This window comes from Lutra lutra, chromosome 8 (assembly GCF_902655055.1).
Source record: "Lutra lutra chromosome 8, mLutLut1.2, whole genome shotgun sequence".
Taxonomy (NCBI): domain Eukaryota; kingdom Metazoa; phylum Chordata; class Mammalia; order Carnivora; family Mustelidae; genus Lutra; species Lutra lutra.
Window position 1 is genome coordinate 75,734,400 of NC_062285.1, and position 18,955 is coordinate 75,753,354.

General features: G+C 41.8%; 2 protein-coding genes across 12 annotated transcripts in view; one reads left to right on the top strand and one right to left on the bottom strand.

Annotated features, from left to right (window-relative positions):
* The window catches only part of LMNTD1 (lamin tail domain containing 1), a 529,118-nt gene extending 513,739 nt beyond the window's left edge, over positions 1–15,379 (bottom strand). For all 7 annotated transcript variants that reach the window (XR_007129288.1, XM_047740017.1, XM_047740014.1 and 4 more), the window contains exon 1: positions 15,112–15,379. The gene's annotated coding sequence lies outside the window, so the exon portion shown is untranslated. The remainder of the gene's footprint in view (positions 1–15,111) is intronic.
* Positions 15,380–16,042: 663 nt separating this feature from the next.
* The window catches only part of RASSF8 (Ras association domain family member 8), a 134,050-nt gene continuing 131,137 nt past the window's right edge, over positions 16,043–18,955 (top strand). For 2 of the 5 annotated variants that reach the window (XM_047740028.1, XM_047740027.1), the window contains exon 1: positions 16,043–16,188. The gene's annotated coding sequence lies outside the window, so the exon portion shown is untranslated. The remainder of the gene's footprint in view (positions 16,189–18,955) is intronic. The other 3 variants (XM_047740032.1, XM_047740029.1, XM_047740031.1) reach the window with 2 other exon arrangements.

Sequence of the window (18,955 nt, forward strand, 5' to 3'; positions counted from 1 at the left end):
GGATACTGATATTTGAATTTCATATAATTTTAATGTCCTAAGAAATATTAGTCTTTGGATTTAAAAAAAATTAAAAATGGAAAAGTCATTCTCCACTCTTAAAAAGACAGGCAGGCAGTAGGCTGGATTTGGCCCTCTGGCTATCGTTTGGTGACCTCTGTTTTAGATGTATTCTCATAGTCACATATTCCTCAGTCATTTACTACTCCTTCCCATTATGATGGTGTTTTCTCTTTAAGCCCGTCTTTATTTTTATTTGAAAATAAAGAGTTGTATGCCGTGTAATATCCTGCAGGTACAGACTCCCTTGGGGAGAACAAGCATGGATACAGCATTCTTATTTCAGAAAAGGAAATTGAGGGACGCCTGGGTGGCTCAGTTGGTTGGACGAAATCCCGGAATCCCGGGATCGAGTCCCACATCAGGCTCTCAGCTCCATGGGGAGTCTGCTTCTCCCTCTGACCTTCTCCTAGCTCATGCTCTCTCTCACTGTCTCTCTCTCAAATAAATAAATAAAATCTTTAAAAAAAAAAAAAAAGAAAAGGAAATTGAGGCCCAGCTTGGATTGTCATTGAGTTAAGTAGTACTAAAACCACCATCAGAACTCAATTCTCCAGACTTTTTGGACCACGCCTCTACATAAATTGTCACATAGCAGTCAATCGCCTATAATGTGTGGCTTATATCTTTCAATACAGAAAGAAGTAGAAAACTTCTCAAGGTTCTTTTCAGATCTCTAATCCATACTATATTATACCCTGCCCCTCCATAAGCATGTTCTTTCTTTTTCTTTTTTTTTGGTCAGTCTGATGGCTCATTATGATGCTTCTACCCAGTTGAGTCAGGCAGGAACTGGTTAGAAGAGGGACAAAAATGTTTACTAAGCAAAATTCCACCGACGTCACTGTAAGTTGAAGTAGAAAACTTCGTAAGTGTAGTGAAGATCTAGATAACAACTAACATTATTTTGGTACCAGAAAAAGAGTTAAAGCTCAGTATTGTATTAAAAAAAAAAAAAACACACAAAAAAAACAAAACCCAAGATGCATTTGCTATTATTAGGAAGAGAGAATGGATGATGTTCCTATGGCTAATGCCTATTTTATCCTCTTCCATGTATCTTCCCAGAACTCATTTGGGGTTCTGAGATCTACTAAGAATATTATAATATTTACTTAGTTTTTACGAGTTTCGTGATATTGTAGATTCTTCTGTAATCTCTTTTCTACCTCTTCAATTTTAGGATTGAAAGAAATGAATTCACCTTTAGAGGCCACGTATTTGTTTTTTTTAGCCATAGGCCAATTTGGCACTATTTATTTTAACTTTTATATTTTCTATTATCTTGTTAATATCTATTCTGATGGAAGAACTTTACAAAAAGCAAACCTAAATTATAAACATGATTTTTGCTTTAGGAGGAAAACAGGGCAAATCAACAAATATACAAACAAAAATATTCAGCAAAGAAGCACCATTAGGTATAATACCAATTGTGGGTATAAAAAATAAACCATGAACAGGAATGTGTGATTCTACCCTCAGTCCAATTCTTTTTTTTTTTTTTGGGGGGGGGGGAATTTAATGATGTTAACCTTGCTTTATTCCGTTTTTTCATTATGATATTATTGGGTAACCCCTGAAGAATCTTGTTTCTTAGGAGTACGTTTGATCATAAGCTGAATTTGGCCCAAATTATCACAGGATACTATGAAAAATTACCACAGGATTATCACAGGATACTATATCAAAGAAATGTGCTTCTGAAATGGGTATTCTTTTACTTATTTTCCTTTAGTAGATATAATGAAGGCCAGAACACATTACCCCTTTCAAATGACTATTCTCTGGAAAATATATCTGCCTTTGGTAAACAGATTTTATGTCTGAATGGAAGATTAAATTAGCCTTGTTAATTTCTTAATGTATAGAGAAACTCACTATCAGAATCAAAGGAAAACAACTGAAAATATCTAGAGCTTTGTTTTCTGAAGAAAATTACTTCTTGCTTATATAGTTTGATTATTCTCTATACTGAGGGAAAATAATTTACAAAAAACATCTTGTAAAATACTTTCTGGAGTAGTATTATAGAGTAGGCTAAAGCTGCTGTAAGAAAGAAAACCCCCAAATTCAGTGGTTCCAAGAACAATGAAGTTTGTCTCCCAGTTAACAGCACAAGATAAGCATTCCGGCTTGGTGGGCAACTCTGCTCCAGTCAGCCGATGGAGACCCAGGCTGGCGGCAGCTCTGCCATCAACTGTTGGCTTGCAGGGTTCTGGTTGTCACCATCCCAGCTGGCTAAATAGGGAAAAGCAAGGGAGTCTCCAGCCAGGGATATCCTCTTAAGCAGATAAGGTAGACGTTCCTTACGTATCTTGTACTCCTATTCCATCCACAAGTATTCAGTCCCACAGCCACAAGGTGTTGCAAGGGAGATTGGGAAATATAGTCTCTCCATGTACCCAGATGAAGGGAAGAACAGAAGCAGCAGGCAACTGCAGTCTCCATATAATGATTGTTAAAAATTATAAAACACCAGTAATATACACTGCAAGGTTCCCAGAATGTTATACAAACACAAAAGAATACAACACGTTATTTTTTTCTATTATGAGAATATTCAACAAGGTAAAAAACCAAGGCAAGTCTCTTTGATTTTATGTTACCACATCAAAAAGATTTTTTGTTATCAAACACACAGAGGAAATACCCAAGCTAAAATAAGTCATGTTCCAAAAGCTGGGAATTCATTTTCTCATAGAAACAATGTTCTAAAAATGGCCAGGTTCCAAAATTATTTCAAAAGGGCTCACTTACCTCCTGTGGTCTATCTGCAATGAAAAGTAGTAGAAGACAATACTGTCCTGCAGCACTCAAAATGGAACTATTAGCTAGAAATAATTTTTTAAAATATTTTTAATAAGGAAATTAAGTTTAAGTAGAGAAGGATATGGTGGAGAATGGGAAATGGGAAATGAATCCTTTCATGTAAAGCCAAAGTGAACTTTCACAATAGTATTCTGGCAGTGGCTCTTTAGGTTGATTTTTCCTCCTTCAAGGTTTATTGCAAACAAAATGAATGTGCTTATCAGCCATGCATTACAGCTAGATTTCTGGAACAAAATGGAAGAGAGAAAGTACTAAACACAAGTGTAGGGAGAGGGGAAAATTCTCAGGGAAGTCAGGGAAGGGAGGAAAAGTCTCACGTGCTCATCTCTACATCTACAAGGATATATCAAGAAAGATAAGCAGAGGGAAAGACAAAGTTGAGGTTGGGAAAAGGAATAAGACTGACATATGTAGGATATCTCGGGGGAAGAATGAGAACAACTGGGGATTGAGTTTTCTCTGCACCACTAGGAATTTACTTACTGCAGAGAAGGTCTCAAGTTGAGAGGCAGCGAACAAGCAACAATGCGTAAAGAAAGAATGTTCATAGGCTGAGAGGAATTTAGGAAGTAACTGACTTCTGTTTCATTTTTCTTTAATCAGCACAAGGAAAGTTCATGATTTAAAATTAAGAAAATGAAAACCAATCAAAATGCAAGTCAGAAGAATCTTCATGGCAGAAAAGACACATCTGAACAGGGTCCCTACAAATACAGCCAGTATAAGCCTCTTTCCACCTTTCGGGTACACATTTGTTTTTTCTAGCTCTTCTATTCCAGTACAACTTAATAGTTCCCCTACTGCTTCTAACAAGACCTCTGAAGATGCTTGATGTTAAGTAAAAAGGCAATTTCAGGCAGCTTGATCTGGGGGGTCAGTCCTGTATCTCAAATGCAGTGGAGGACTGTTCTCTGTGAGTGTGACTGCTCACAGCCCATTGATTGCAGAACTCACCAAGAGAAACTGGTTTCTCTCACTTGACAACTGCACGTACTATAATCAGAAAGACATGACTTTGGGCTCCTCTAAAAAGCCCAAGCCTTGAATTGCTTCTGAAGCATTATTTGGTCTCACAGTGGCACCAGCAACAATGAACCATCGCTATGGGCATCAAGAGCCCAGCCTTTAAAGCCTGAACACGGAACAAAGATTTCTTTAACTTCTGAAAATGAAAGCACCCTTTGAAGAAAAACAAATTCTCAAATTGGCTGCAAACTATTTAATCAAATGTTTTTTGGGGTTTCAGAGAATACTAATAAGATCCTAAACATGTTGGCAAATTTTGCTTACAAATTTCTCTTATTCCAGCTTGTTGCTGTGTTAACTACTTTACAGAGAGATAAAAGTTGATGAAACAAGGGATAGAAATGATGTGAGGTTTCAATACAAATGTTTGTTTGTATTCTGTCTGGAGTCTTAACTTTGAGCCTAATTAGTTGCATTATCTTGAGCAGGTCCCTAGACATCTCTGGATTTGGTTCCTCAACTGGAAATTGAAGGGATCGGATGAGATGAGCCCTAAAATCCCTTCGAGCTTGACAGGCTGTAATTCAGTTTTTTTCAGCTTCAGTTGTGCCAGGACAGGGAACTTTACTGGCAGTCTTGAATTACTTAAAGACAGAGCATACTGCTTCAGGCCTATGCAATGCTGCTCTGAACAGACACCTCACAGCTGCTGGGCTTCCTCCTGCTGGAGGCTGCTTGCATGGGGGTGAAACTGTGAAGTTCTGTGCCCAGCTCTAAAGAGTTTTTGAAAAGCTGCCACGTGACTCAAGAAGATTTCCCTATACAACCTGGCTACCCAAAGCCAACTTTACAAAGCAAAAAACAGGCATTCACAGTCAACATCAAGAAAAGCCTTCTCCTGCTCAGTCCCTGCCTTGGCAAACAGAATTCTCATTCACAATAATAATGTCAAGTCTCGGCTCAGATTTTTTTTTTTTAAGATTTTATTTTATTTATTTATTTGGGAGAGAGAGAGGAGAGAGGTCAGAGGGAGAAGCAGACTCCCCGCTAAGCAGGGAGCCCAATGTGGGACTCGATCCTGGGATTGCAGGATCATGACCTGAGCCAAAGGCAGTCGCTTAACCAATTGAGCCACCCAGGTGTCCTCGGCTCAGATTTTAAGTAAAAGACTGATTTTAAAAAAGAAAAGCTATTTCAGAGGTCTGGTTTTCCAGTATTTTCATGGGCAGTAGTAAGTTCTGAGTAAGGATGTTTAATCAGCAGAATGGACCAAAAACCAAGTAAACGAGTTTAGGAAAAAACTTTTCTAATATTCACCCACCTGGGGGCTAAGAACCACAGCTGGTATTGTACTTCATTTCTGAATCATCACCAGGCCATCAAGTTCCCTCCTCCCCACTCCTCACTGAGAGGCTGGGTTTCTGGTCCCACACCTGAGTCCTTGTCCCAACATAAGACATTATATATGAGAGAGCACTTCACGGAATGACCAGGCCTCCAACCCAAAACTTCTGGTTTCAGTAGAAACATTAAGGATAGTAGCGAACCTGAACTGCAGTCTATTCTAGGTCACACACAGTTAACCATTCAACCACTCTATTTGGTAAATACTCATACTGCCATTCTTTTTACCCAAGCAGAAAGTGAGACCCAAACATATTAAATAAATTGCCCCAAATCAGGACCACTATACTGATGCTAATGCTAATCCTCACACTTGTCAGTTTGCCTGGAGCCATCTACAGTGCTCTGTTCTCTCGCCTTCAAGAGTGGACTTAGGATAGCCAGGAGGAAGAAGGGCTAAAACTGACAAATCAGCATTAAAGATTTCAAAATAGTTTATTCTCAAATATTCTATCCTTTTTTAACTGTCTTCACTCAGATTCTCTGAAGAGAGCTCTGAAAAGTGCATTAACTTATCTAACAAAAGGACTCAGGTGCCTCTTTTCTAACAAAAGGACTCAGGTGCCTCTTACATACATAGTAACTACTGAAATGGCTGGTAGAGAGTAGGTTTGAAAGTAAAGAAAATAATTCCAAGATGCTGTCCACGCCCTAGGATTATAACACTGTACTGAAGCCTTTCAAACCTCTTCCAAACCTGTTACTTCCCAATGCATCTTCTTTTCTACCTATATTAAGTTAGGGAATCATCTATCTATAGTCTAGTTTCTCTCAATCTTAGAAATTTGAATTTTAATCATTCATGTGAATTCTGCACTGTCTTTAAAATATATCCTAAGGATGTCTTTGAGCTCTCATTGGAAAATAATTATGTGAAAAATAGTTCTTCCTCCAAATCACCATTTCATCCTTTCCCAACTTCAGCCTACTAGAAAGACAGTAATTAAAATCACCTGCCTTTAATGACAATACCATAGTCATTAGTCCCCAAGGTCCTTAAACCAAGGTCGCCCTTGGTTTTTTTCTACACAGCATCCCGACATGGGTGTTGATTGCCAAGGTCTGGAATTTTAACTCCCATACTTCATTTTGTCTTGCTTGTTTTGCCTTTTTTCCTTGATTTTTTTCTAATAAACCCTCATTTGCTCTTGTATAAAACGACCAGGCAGGACTAGGAGTCCTTACCTACAAAGACCCCCACAGTACAATCATGATAACTCTTTTATACACGAGAATGGAGACTGACATGCTACTCCACCTTTGATTAATTTCTGACACTTGTGTTCTAGTACATAGTTTTTGTTTTAACCAATACTTCCTTAGGTAATATAAAGTGCTAAAATTAAAACACACAAAAAATATCTCTGCCCTGAGGAGAAGAAAAAGATTTCCTTTTCCTGATTTACTCTCTGAAACTACCCAAAGCTGAACTGATTATCTACTTCCGTCAAGAATCACTAGAGTATTGTGCAGTTTTTCTTCAGTTTGACATGCTGTCATGACCCCTATTAGTACACAGACTTCCCAGTTTTCAGGGCAACAAGTAACATGAGGCTATTTCTTCTTAGAGTATCCACTCTTTGTTCATTTATTTGTTATAAAGCTCTATTAGTTCATAGACCTCATAGAATAATGACTTTTTTGAAAACCAATGCTCACAAATTGATATATAAATTGAATGCTGAGTGAAGTCACAGAATAAAGTCAAAAATATAAAATAGAATTACATTCACTTACTATTACATTCCTGGGGCAAATCTATTTTAAAGCCTTACCTAAAATTTTTTTTCTGGATTTTTTTAGTTGGATTTTGAACTGCTATTTGGGTCACTATTAGAAACAGAAGCAAGCCTATTCTGCCATATGTCCTCTCTTTTAATGGCATCAATTATTTATGATTCACATATTCAGAATGCTAGATCTACATGTGACGTTGCAGGTAATTTTGTAAGCCCTTGGTATAAGAACGCGATCCCACCTGGAAATGCAGCCCTCTTGTAAGAAATACACATGGGGGATGCACAGGGAACAGAAGAGGGAAAGGGTACTCCCACTAGGCAGCCAGATCTATCAGTCAATCATGGGGTTCAAAAAAATCACTGGCAGACCATACTTCCATTTTATAGAGATCCTGGAAAGCAAAAGGACTTTCTAGGGTCACAAAGCTGATTTAAGCAGCAAGAATGAGCACTCACTGGGTCATTTCCTAGGATGGTCCTTTACCCAGTAAAAGATGCACACAACCAGGAATGTCCTTTAAAATGCACATAGTTACTTTAGTCATGGTCATCTGTGGGCTACTTTCCCGATTTATTTACTGACCTGGAAGCTTATTAATCCTTCTAAAAAACAGATGAACTTCTTTTGCTAGATGAACCATCTATGATGAGGAGTCTTTGATACTGTTGGGCCTGCCCACTCCTCACCTCCCCAACCATCATCCTCAGCACAGGTGAGAGGAACTTGCTTAACCCAGACCTCACTTTGTGATCTTTTCACTTTGAACTTGTGCCAATTCTACACTTCACTCTCTCAGCTATTTTTGGTTCTTGCCCTACTCTGTAACTTGTAACTATATACCGTATGGGTCGAGATGACAGATTTTTGGAGCCCCACTTACTGGGTTTGAATCCCAGCTCTGCTACTATCTAATAATGGAATCTTGGGGAATATACTTAATCTCTCTCTCTCTGCTTTGACTTCCTAATCTATAAAATGGGTCAAATAATAGTGTCTACCTGATAAACTTCTTATATTAAAAAAGTTAATGTATGAGAAGCACTTAGAACAATGCCTGGCACAGGGTATATTGAAATGGAAAATTATAATTATTGGATTTGCCATAAGTATCTTCTCACCTAACAGCCTGCAGATAATAACAACACTTACATGACCATGCACTGTGCTGAATGCTGTACACATGCTGTTCTAAATAATAACTCCTCTTGTACTACTACTATTACCCTCTCCTCTCTCACCTCTCATTTGTTTTGAAATAAGAAAACTGAAGTCTGAGATCTTGAATAACGTGCCCATGGTCACCCAGGTAGTAAAAAGCAGAGTCAGGACTTGAACCAAGATCTCTCTTAGCATCTTTCCAAATCTCTGAGAAAAGGGCCTTAGAGTTCTTCTAAAATTCTTTTATAAATAGGTTGACTTGCCTCCCATACAGGTCAGGAAGACTGGGATCTCCACAGGGAAGGAAAGGCATTGTCAGACATGGGATGAGGATACCACCAGTGTCTTAGCCAGGCTCATGCCTATACCCTATACCACTTCCACTATACCACACAGCACTCATGTGGACTATACTGCCAGAAGCCACCCCTAATCCATTGCTTATTTGAGTACAATGTTAGGGAATATTGTTCTAATTCAAGTCAAAGTGGTAGTATTTTCAATTTCAATATCAGTAGTTTCTGAAATCATTTATTTCTACTCCAGCTTTAGGGTCTCTTAATGTCTCTTCCTTTCCAGATGAGGGGGGAAAAAATGATTTTCCTCTCTTCCTTCAGAGCCTGTAGTAACCAGTATCTTGTCACTCCTGCCCCAAACCGACCTATTCTCAGTTGTCAACATTTCTTCCGTTAGTCTTAAATGGTGTCTTCCTCGGAAGGTCTGGGGATGAAGGGCCAGGAGAGGGAAGAGAAGGAAAGTCCTTGAGTTTGGTAGAGGAACAGTACGCACTGCCTTGTCCCTGCTCCTGTAGCACGTGCCCACTCTTGTGTCTCCTCTGGAGCTGTCTACCTTCTTTACTCCTGCACTGCATCCCAGAACCTTCACTGAGAACCTCCCAGAAGAGCCTCTGGGTGCTCCCCGAAATGCAAGTGATTCAGCTACGTGGCCTGTTTTTCCCAAAGACCCACCCATAGTACCCATGTTGGGCTTGGCTTATTGGGCTAAATCTAGGAAAGGGAAGAGCATGGGAAGGATTTTTTTGCTCTATTCCCTCTCCCTACACCCATCATCATATTAAGCTGTCAAACTATTAAAAAAGGTCAGAAAAGCTGAAGTTGAGTGTTTTTATATAAGGAATGGTAGAAAAGTTGTTTGAAGAGAGACAAGTAGGGCTCTGGAGGAGGCCAAGGGAGACAGAAATCCTGGCGAGCAGCAACGGGACTGACAGAGGAACGATAAGCAGGCAAGTATGTTTCTAGGATGAGCTGAAGAAAAGAAAGGGCAAGACTGGCAAGTTGGCCTCAGGTATAAGCCTTAACCCAAGAGGTCCCTAGTGCTATTCCAGCCTCTCTGGGTCGATCCTAAATTTTCTTAACATCCTTAGTTCCTTCCCTGCTGGGCACCTTGCATCATTCCCTGAAGCCATCACCAGCTACCACTGCCTGGCATGAAGGGTAAGTGAGAGGAGAGAAAAGGAGATATGTTCCTTGCATCCCTACTTGTACTCTGAAACAGGTCATACATACAAGGTTTGGCCTCTGTAGTGCTGTTAGTAGTATGCTTCAGTTGTTACTAAGGGTCTTGCTGGGTCTCTAACCTATATATGATGTGCAGTGGATGTTGTTGGTACCCTCCCCAGATCCCCTTCTTGGACTGGTACCTGCATCCCTATCTGCCACGACAGTTGGTTGAAAACTGCAGCTGTCCTCCTCTCAGAGATTACCTTTGCCTTTGGGGGAACAGAAGGTGTCTTGCCTTGAAGGTTACCACCAACCCTCAGCCAATGAGTGACTGGCAATGGGAGTGCAAAAGGCCAGCCTCCTTGACCCAAGGGACTAATTGTGTAGTGCAATTCCTGCTTTAGAATTGCCCACAGAATCAGGCTGAAGCTGGTCTCCTGCTGAGACCCTGTCATTACTAAGCTTTATTCCCTCTAAATGCTACCTCCCTTCAACTTCTCCTGAGGCATGCTCCCAATAAGTCACTAGCACCAGAATCCCTGAATCAGGCTCCACTTTCAGGGAACCTTACCTCAGACTTATATTCATTCCATATGTTTATTAGAGGTCCTTTACAGTCACTAGAGTAATACATCTACCAAAAATGAAACAAGGAGCAACTTAACAGGACCCTAAACCAAATTTAGACACATAACCCAACTTGATTTGTAAGATTCCTAGGCCTATATCTAACCCTGCTCTCTTGCAGACACTAACAAACTACATTTTATCAAATCCAAAATGAAGACTTATTCATACTCTTCTTACCACAGAACATGAGTTAATATACTTATTTTAAAAATTAGCTATGTATCATTATGTATCATTAACCAATACATTTGTTGCAATTTTTAAAATGTGGCTGGATGATTCTAAATTATTTTGTAATAATTATTCTTCATATGATCATATAAATCTTACATTTTTAATCACTTTCTGGGGTTTTTTTTCCTCCCGTGAACTATAAATTCTGTGATTGTGGATGACTAGGTCCCTGATAAGCATGTTCTCATTAATCCAGCAGTGTTATAAAACAGATCAAATTTCCAGCTTGCAATTAATAAACATATAATTAAATATATGAAGGGAAAGCAAAAGATAATTTAATCTTTCTGCTATGATTTAGAAGTCATTTCAGGGTCATCCCTATAAGCCTCAATTATAGTATTGCAGAAGTATAGGGAGATTGGTAAATAACATTCAGGTTGGAAGAATGCCAGATGGACGAAATTTTACTTCCTGTATTTACAAAAATGCAACTTTGTAATAAGAGGTACCACATTCTCTGTTTTTCCCCAATATACTGATCCTAGTATAGCCTCTTATAGAGTCCCCTATAATTAATCTGAGCTGATTAAATCCATTCTTCCAGTCTGTAATAGAAAAAATCAAGACTTTTTCATTTTCATGGGATTATCCTCTCAAAAGAGTTCTACCTAAACAGGACCCAATCATCTTTAAATTCTGTTTCTGAATATATCTGCAGGTATTCCTTTTGGTAGAGCCTGTTGCAGTTCCCCTTTACAGTTTATGCTGTATTTTCATTCCATACTGTACTTTGGTTAACAAAATACATCACCCTCTTACCCCATCAAACTGTTGGAGGGTCTTTTAAGGAGTAGTTCATGACTTGGTAACCAATCCTTTTTTTTTTTTTTTTTTTTTAAGAAGAAACCATCATGATACTAAAAATTCCTGAAATCTGAGAACTGTGCTCTGTTTCTAAAAAGTCCTTTTATATTTGTCAAATAAATCACAATATTTATAGATCTTTATTTTGTTTCAGTATGCATACAAGATATTCATTAGGAATGAGAAAGAATACCTTATTTATTCGCTTTCCACACACATCTACTGAAGAGATGACTTTTTTCCTTTTCCTTTCAAATTTATCAGTAACAGTGACTAAATGAAGGCTGAATAAATGACCCCATCTGTACAAATTTCTGGTAGTCCTGATGTCACAAGACTGCAGCTCTGACTCCATCTATCACAGCTATATTCCAGGCAATAATACGGCTTGGGTCAGCCCTGTTAGCACCCAACCACCAGATACACAAATAAGGAATCCTATACAACACCTCTCAACCACATACTGTGGCCTATACTTAGTAACCCCCATCTGCAAGGAAGGTTATGAAATGAAATTTTTCGCTAGGCACGAAATCAGATTTCTATTACTAAGAGAGAAGGGAAGAAAGGAAATAGGATAGGCAACTAGCATTATCTGCCTCATTTTCTTTTTTAGCATATGTTTCCTCTAATGAACTATGAGGTCATAGAAGGCTGAAATTATGTCATATTAATTTTTGTAATCTCAGAACCTAGCACAATACCATACTTTATTGTTTTTTTAAATGTTTATTCGTTAAAGACTAGATCAAAGACAAGTATGACCGGTGAGTAAGTGACATTAGTTTGTTCCACTTATATTGTCACTCATTCACTTAATTATTATTTCAACTAATATTAATTGAGCTCCCAGTCTGAGCCAGGTCCTCTATCAAGCAGTGATATTTACAGTGATAAACACAACATAGTCCCTGGCTTTACGAAGCAGGTGGAGGTAAAGCTAGAGGAGGATGGGGATGGCTCTAAAAGTAACAGGCAATTTCCAGGTTATGGGGTAAGAGAATGAGAAGTGGTCCTGAGACACTGTTTGAGAGGGAATGAAGCTGTAAGTAGTCTGGGTGAGCACAGAGCGGTGAAAGAAGTAGAGAAAAAGAAGGAAAGATAGAGGGCTAGGTATACAGACACTTATGTTATAGTCATAAGTCCGTAATTTATCTCTGCCAATACACATACCTATTTCTTGTGAGAAAATGTTTGTTTCTCCCTTAGACTTCCTCATGAAAGAATTTCCCAACACTTTGCTCTTGATGGATCTGACCCACTGATAAACTTCTTGGCTGGCCTGAACTGTAGTCACAACTGTGCTCCATGGACCTTCTCCAAGCATGAAGAAACTGTCTTCCCAGCATCGCCTCTTACAGGATGATGTTCCCTGGTGGACCAGTTTGGGAAATTTTGGTCTAGACACGTATTTCTCAAACTTGGCAATATGACTCCACTGGACACCATAAAAAAGAGTTGCTGGGGATTTCCAGAAAAAGAGGCTGATCCCCAGAAACTGCACATGTGAACCTGGTCTTCTTAGTGTGTTAACACCTTGGATTTCAGTTCTATGAGTCACCAGATGGGTATAGGTTTAGTGGAACTAACAGCACACCACTTCAGCAATCTTGCAGTCAAATAAGTTGTCCCTATGACGATTTGACTAGTAATTCAAACACTGTCATCTCTTCCCAGAAGTAATCCAATTCAGTTCAGTTTGTGACATATACATATACAGCTAGAAATGCACCTACATCGATTTCGATTTTCTTTGCCTACGTTAGAGAAAAAGATAGGCCCTAACCATGAAGCAGAGATCACAAGAAGAGAGATCTGAAGATGATATGCTATTGGCCTTAAAGATGCAGGAAGAGGCCACAAGCCAAGGAAAGCATGTAGCATAGAAGATAGAAAAAGCAGAGATGGATTCTCCCCCAGAGGCTCCAGATGGGACACAGCCCACACCTTGATTTTAGAATTTCTGACTTCCAGAACTGTAAAATCACACATTCTTGGTTCTAGCTACCAAGGCTGTGGTAACTATTCACAGTTAGCAATGGGAAAGTAATACCGATAGTAATATACCTCCAGATGCTATCCCTCTACCCCCTCATTCCCACAGCACTCTACATAAGACTCTCTCTTGGGATTCTCTTCTCTTCTCAATCTATCCTCTCAAACCGTTTTCCTGAAAATCAAATCTGATTATGTCACAGGGCTTGAAATACATGAATACTCACTAATTCTAGTTAGGTTACTTCTGAGAATATAATTAGAAACCAGAAATAAGGGTTGTTTACAAATCCTGTCAAGGACATTTGGTGTGATCTCAGGAAGGCTTAACAGAGATGTGATTATAGCTAAGAAAGCTGAAAACAAATTGCACTATACACTGGAGAAAGAATGCGTTAACCACGGGGGGTTGAGGCAGAGAAGAGATTTTTCTGGGTTTATTCAGGACTGGACAGAGGTAAATTCACTGACTTTGGCAGCCATCAGGAGACACATTCTGGTTTGGAGGTGGGGATACCTTACCAAGTACCTGGATCCTAGTAAGTGCTTATCCTAAACAGAGGTCATGGGTATACTATCATAGTAAATTTCATCCTGATTTAAATTCTAGTCATGAAAACTGGTTGCCATAAGTCAGTCCACTGTTCACCTCTAGACACACGATAAAACTGAGGTCAAGACCCTCCCTACTGGTGACCAACTGAAACTACTAGATCGAGGTTCTTCTACTTCCCACTGTCTCCTCAGAAAGTTAAAAGATATGTTCTTCCGTAAGATCCTGAATCCTAGTTTAACAATAGCCACACTCCTGCCATCCATCACTCAAGACCTGTTTGAGGGTCCCTATTTCAAGACCTCCACAAAAGAGGGATGACTATCAACAACAACAGCAACAACGAAAAAAGGGAGGAAAGTTCTAAGAATGAAGGGGAGGTCAAAATTGGCAAATGCCACAACGGGCATGACAAAATGGGGATTAAATTTTTCCATTAGATTTGGCAATTAGGTGGGTGACTGATGTTGTTCAGTGGAGTGAAAGGTTGACAAGGGAATGAGCGCTTAGGCAATGTTAACATTAAGGCTGGAAAAGTCCTCTGAGAAGAGGATCCATGCCCTACAGAATCACCTTAAATAAAATTCCCCTCAGGTTTTGCATTTGAATCATAGAGAACTCTTCTTGTCCCCAAATCCTCCAAACCTTAATCAGCCACATTTGAGTCCTACTATCCCACTCTCTCTCCTCAGTTCACCTCGAACTTAAAGGAACTAATGAGCTGTGCAATAACTAAAGGTCAAAAAACAAGAGGAAGAAACAAAAGGCTCACAAACACAAACTCAAATCAAAACAAATCAGGCCCTCAGTAAGCTGAGCTGTAACAAGTTGTGCTTCAAATTTACTATCCCTGTTTTGATTAAAAAAAAAACAAAACAGTGTCTGGAGAATTAAAAGGGGTATTTTATAAGTGGGTTTTTTGGTGTGTGTTTTTTTGTTTTTGCTTTTGCTTTTTTTTTTTTTTTTTTTTTGGTATCTCATCCATTATCTTCACTCCATCTTCCCCCAGATTAACAGCTGTTGCTGTGTGTGAGCACAAGCCTGGACCAAAAACCCAATTTTGTTCAGTGGGTAGAGTAATTGCGTTCCATTAAAAAAAAAAAAAAAAAAAAAGAAAGAAAGAAAAGGTGGAATAGGGAGAACAACATACATATCTGCATTTTCGGATGAAAGCACTGGTTTTCTTTCTCGACTGCTCGCTGTATTTAATGGGGGGAGGGGAGGACAATTTTCTGAATCTGAGCCCATTTCTTTCTAAACTTGGTTACTCACGTCTGATTCATTCGCTGTGTGTTTCCTCTCCTGTCTCTGTCACTGCCTGCTGCTGAGAAGGGGGTCGCTGAATCACTGCCACTCCAGATGAAAAGCAATTCAAACCCAGTTCTTGGGGGGATGGAAGGGCTTTTTTTTTTCTTTCCTTCTTTTCCTTTCTTAAGCGTCTGCAGAAAAAAGCCGCCTACTTTCCGGGATGACCGTAGAGGGCAGTTTTACAAGTCTCACCCCGGGCTATGGAAGACTGGGCTCCGGTGAGAGTCGGGAAGCACCGGTCACCTCACCATTTCGGGCTTTCCGGTCCACAGGCCTCGGCGGTCTGGGGCGTGTGCTGGAACGCGCGGCGGCGGGGCCGTGCTAAGGGCTCCGGGGGGAGCTCGGCCCCGTCGGCCCGAGCGGCCAGGCCCGTTCCCCGCCGCTTTAAAAGCTCCCACAATGCAGCGCTGGCGTCCCAGTTCCGTTACAATGTCTCTCAGGGCGCCGGCGAACCGGCGAGGCACGGGCGGGGAAGCCGGGGAGCCGCGGCTGTAACCCGAGCGCCCGGCCGAGGGGGGCGCCCCCGCGCCGCTCCTCTCGCGCGCTCTGCCCGCGGCCCGGCGAAGGGGCGGAGCCGCCCGGCCGCCCGAGCCCGGCCCGGCCCCCTGTCCGGCCCCCAGCCCAGAGGCACCGGCCGCGGGAGCGAGCCGGACGCCAACTCCGCCGTCCGGCGCAGCGCCCGCCGCCGCGCTACTCGCTGAGCCTCGCTGGACCGCCCGCGGCAGCGGCGGCGGCGCTGGGGGCGGCTCCTGCGGGCGGCGCGGCCCCTGCCCGCGCGCTAGCACCCCGCGGCAGCCCCACCGGGGGCGGCCACACTCACCTAGCGCCGGCCGGGAGGTGCGCGGAGAGGGCGCGCCGGGAGCCAGGGCCTCCCGCCAGTGCGGGGCGCGGGGCCCGCTGAGTGCGGCGGAGGCAGGCGCGCCGCGCGGTGCGGCCAGGACAGGCGCTGGGCGGCCGCGGAGCTCCGGACGCCGGCACGTCCCCAGCGCCCCGGCCGGCCCCGCCGGGCGGCCTGCGGGGGCGGCGCAGTTGCGAAACTGAGTAAGTATTAACTTTACTCGGCCGCCGCGATTTCTGGGCAGCGCCTGCGACCCCTCCCTCCTCCTCCTGGAGCCTTCGGGCTCCCCCTTCCCCGCCCCCTCGCCCCTCTGTCTACACCTTGGGTTTCTTCGCCGGTTCTGCCCTCCGGCCGCGGGCTCCCTGTTCCTCCGGTTCACCTTTCTCCCTGTTGTGTTCGCCTTTGCGCGTCTCCCCGCCGCACACACGCGCCTCTGATTGAGAAGTGCAGGCTTGTGCCCTGCTTCTCGGTTTCCTCCCAGTGTCCTTGGCAGGGGAGTTTAGAGGCCACTTTTGTTGGCCAGGGAAACGCATGTATGGCTTCTTTAGCATTTTTCTCTCCAAATGGAAATCGGATGCTCGCTGCCCGGATGGCGGTCTGGTGAACGCTTACTTTCTCCTCTGAAAACACGGTTGGTTTTTAGGTTTTAAAATTGTGTGAACGCTTAACTATCATCCTCGGTCCCTGTTTCCCCTTGCCGCCAACCCGTCTGGGGAGGGGAGTCCAAAACAGGGGACTTTCAAAGTAATTGCGTTTTGCAGACTAGAAACTTTGCGAGGGTACATCGCGGAATGCCTAATAAGCTTCAACCTGAAGGGACGTGAGCTTTGAATGTGGGTCCTTGTGCGGCACTGGAGCCTACAAGCCGAGTACCTGGGTTCGTAATCGAGTGTTGCGTTGTTATTTTAGCATCGTAGAGCCTCCTGGTGTTGCTAAACCACTACTTTTTCAGCATCAGATGGCATCTTGAGCAGTGCAAGCGTTGAATGTAATTACAGGTCAGTATTGCCCCTGATCTTCAGGGATTTAGAAGGGAAATAGATGCAGGGCACATTTCCTAGCTGACTTAAACCCATCAGGCTAGCTGTGTCAGTACATCAAAGCCTTGCATTAAAAAAAAAAAAATCTTCCACCCTGGTAACAGCGAGGAGGAACATTTACGGATTTTCCAGTATGATGTGGCTCAGCAATTCCTCATTAGATCTGTTGTGTCGCCAGAAAGGACCTTTAAATATGTATAGAGCCCTGCTTTTTTGCCCATTGGATTAACCCCTCATTCTGGTAGAAGGCCTCAGGTAGATCCCCCGCCCCCCCCCCCTTTTTAAAAAAAGGTCTTTCATCTTTGGGTTGCCAGGAGTTGGCCATCCTGTTCTGAAGGAATAGAAAATGGGGAGCTTTCTTAATGGATTTTCAGCAACCTGCCCTTTGCCTGGGTGAGGCAGTAGGGAATGCCTGCCAGACCTCTGCAGGGAGAGGTGCCAGGTGGGCACAAGAATCCGGAGGAAGGACACAGTAGTACTATCGTTTTGGAGGGTGGTGTGTGTGCGTGTTTATCTTTCAATGGGCATACTAATGCTACTTTTAAAAATTTTATCTCCATGACAAACTCTCCCCAAACCATGAAAGCTCCCTATATCCCACTTTAAGAAGCCTGAATGTAATTTGATGATTATGTTGAAGGATCAGACCTACCAAAATATAATTTGTAATGTAGGTGATGAAACCTTTCAAAAATCTCCCCTTTCCTCATTTTCCTCCCTTTTAAGAGCCTCCAGCTGGTACTTTCAGTAATAGACACAGTTGTTAGTAATACATTGAGTTCTTTCTAGGTTCATTAATCAAGCCTAATTTCTGGGCTTCGGTAGCTGAGAGGGACATCAGCCCAGAGAGTGAGAAAATCATGAGACTCTGCAGATCGGAAAGGCATTTCAGTTTGCTAAAGTGTCATTGTGCTACAGGGAAAAGCTTTTAAAAAGAAAAGGATGTTTAGGTTGTTTTTAGCATGCATGTTTGCTGAATTTGGCATTTGGTGGAGATATTTGGGAATTGCAGATATTAAATTCTACACATGGTGGTATAATTTCTTTTTTGCCTAACATTTTGTTCTTTTAAAATTTTGATTTTTTAAAAAAGATTTTATTTATTTATTTAACAGAGAGAGAGAGACAGTGAGAGAGGGGACACAAGCAAGGGGAGAGAGAGAGGAAGAATTCTCGTAGGCTTCCCGCTGAGCAAAGAGCCTGATGCAGGACTCGATCCCAGGACCCTGGGATCATGACTTGAGCCGAAGGCAGAAGCTTAATGACTGAGCCACCCAGGCGCCCCAAGATTTTGATTTTTTAAGGGGAATCTCAGTTCTTAGCTTTTGTAGCCTTCCATACTGGCTTACATTAATTCTTGACTTGAATACCTTAGCTGTTTTTGAGAAGTAGTTCAGAATTTATTGCTCAGTTGATCTATCTTATGTTGATATATGTATGTCTTGAGAGTAGAAATGTTGTTTGCTGCTGGGTATTGCTGCTTTTTTCATTATGGTTCATTCTGGACATGGTGGCTTTGCTCCTTTACTATAAAACATTGAGGTCGTGGATATCTTGCTGGTGTTCAAAACATTGCAAAACTCTGCAGATAGAAGTGGATTGGGATTGGGAGTGGTATAGGAAAACATTATGCATTATAAATCTGAGAATTTGGATTTAAAAAATAATGTATCACCTATTTACTCTTCTTGGGCGCTAGCTTGCTCCAACCCTAAATAGATTTCAAAATGCAAAGTGTAGAAGTAGTTCCTAAGAACTGGGTATAGTGGAAAGAAAGCTTACCTCACAGCCAGCCAACCAGACTTGGGTGGCAAATGTGACTTTGTCACTTTGAACTGAATGAGTTCAACATGCTACTTCAACATCATGATCTACAGTTTGCTTTCTGTAAAATGGGGATACTGCTACTAAAAGGGATGCTGTGACAAGT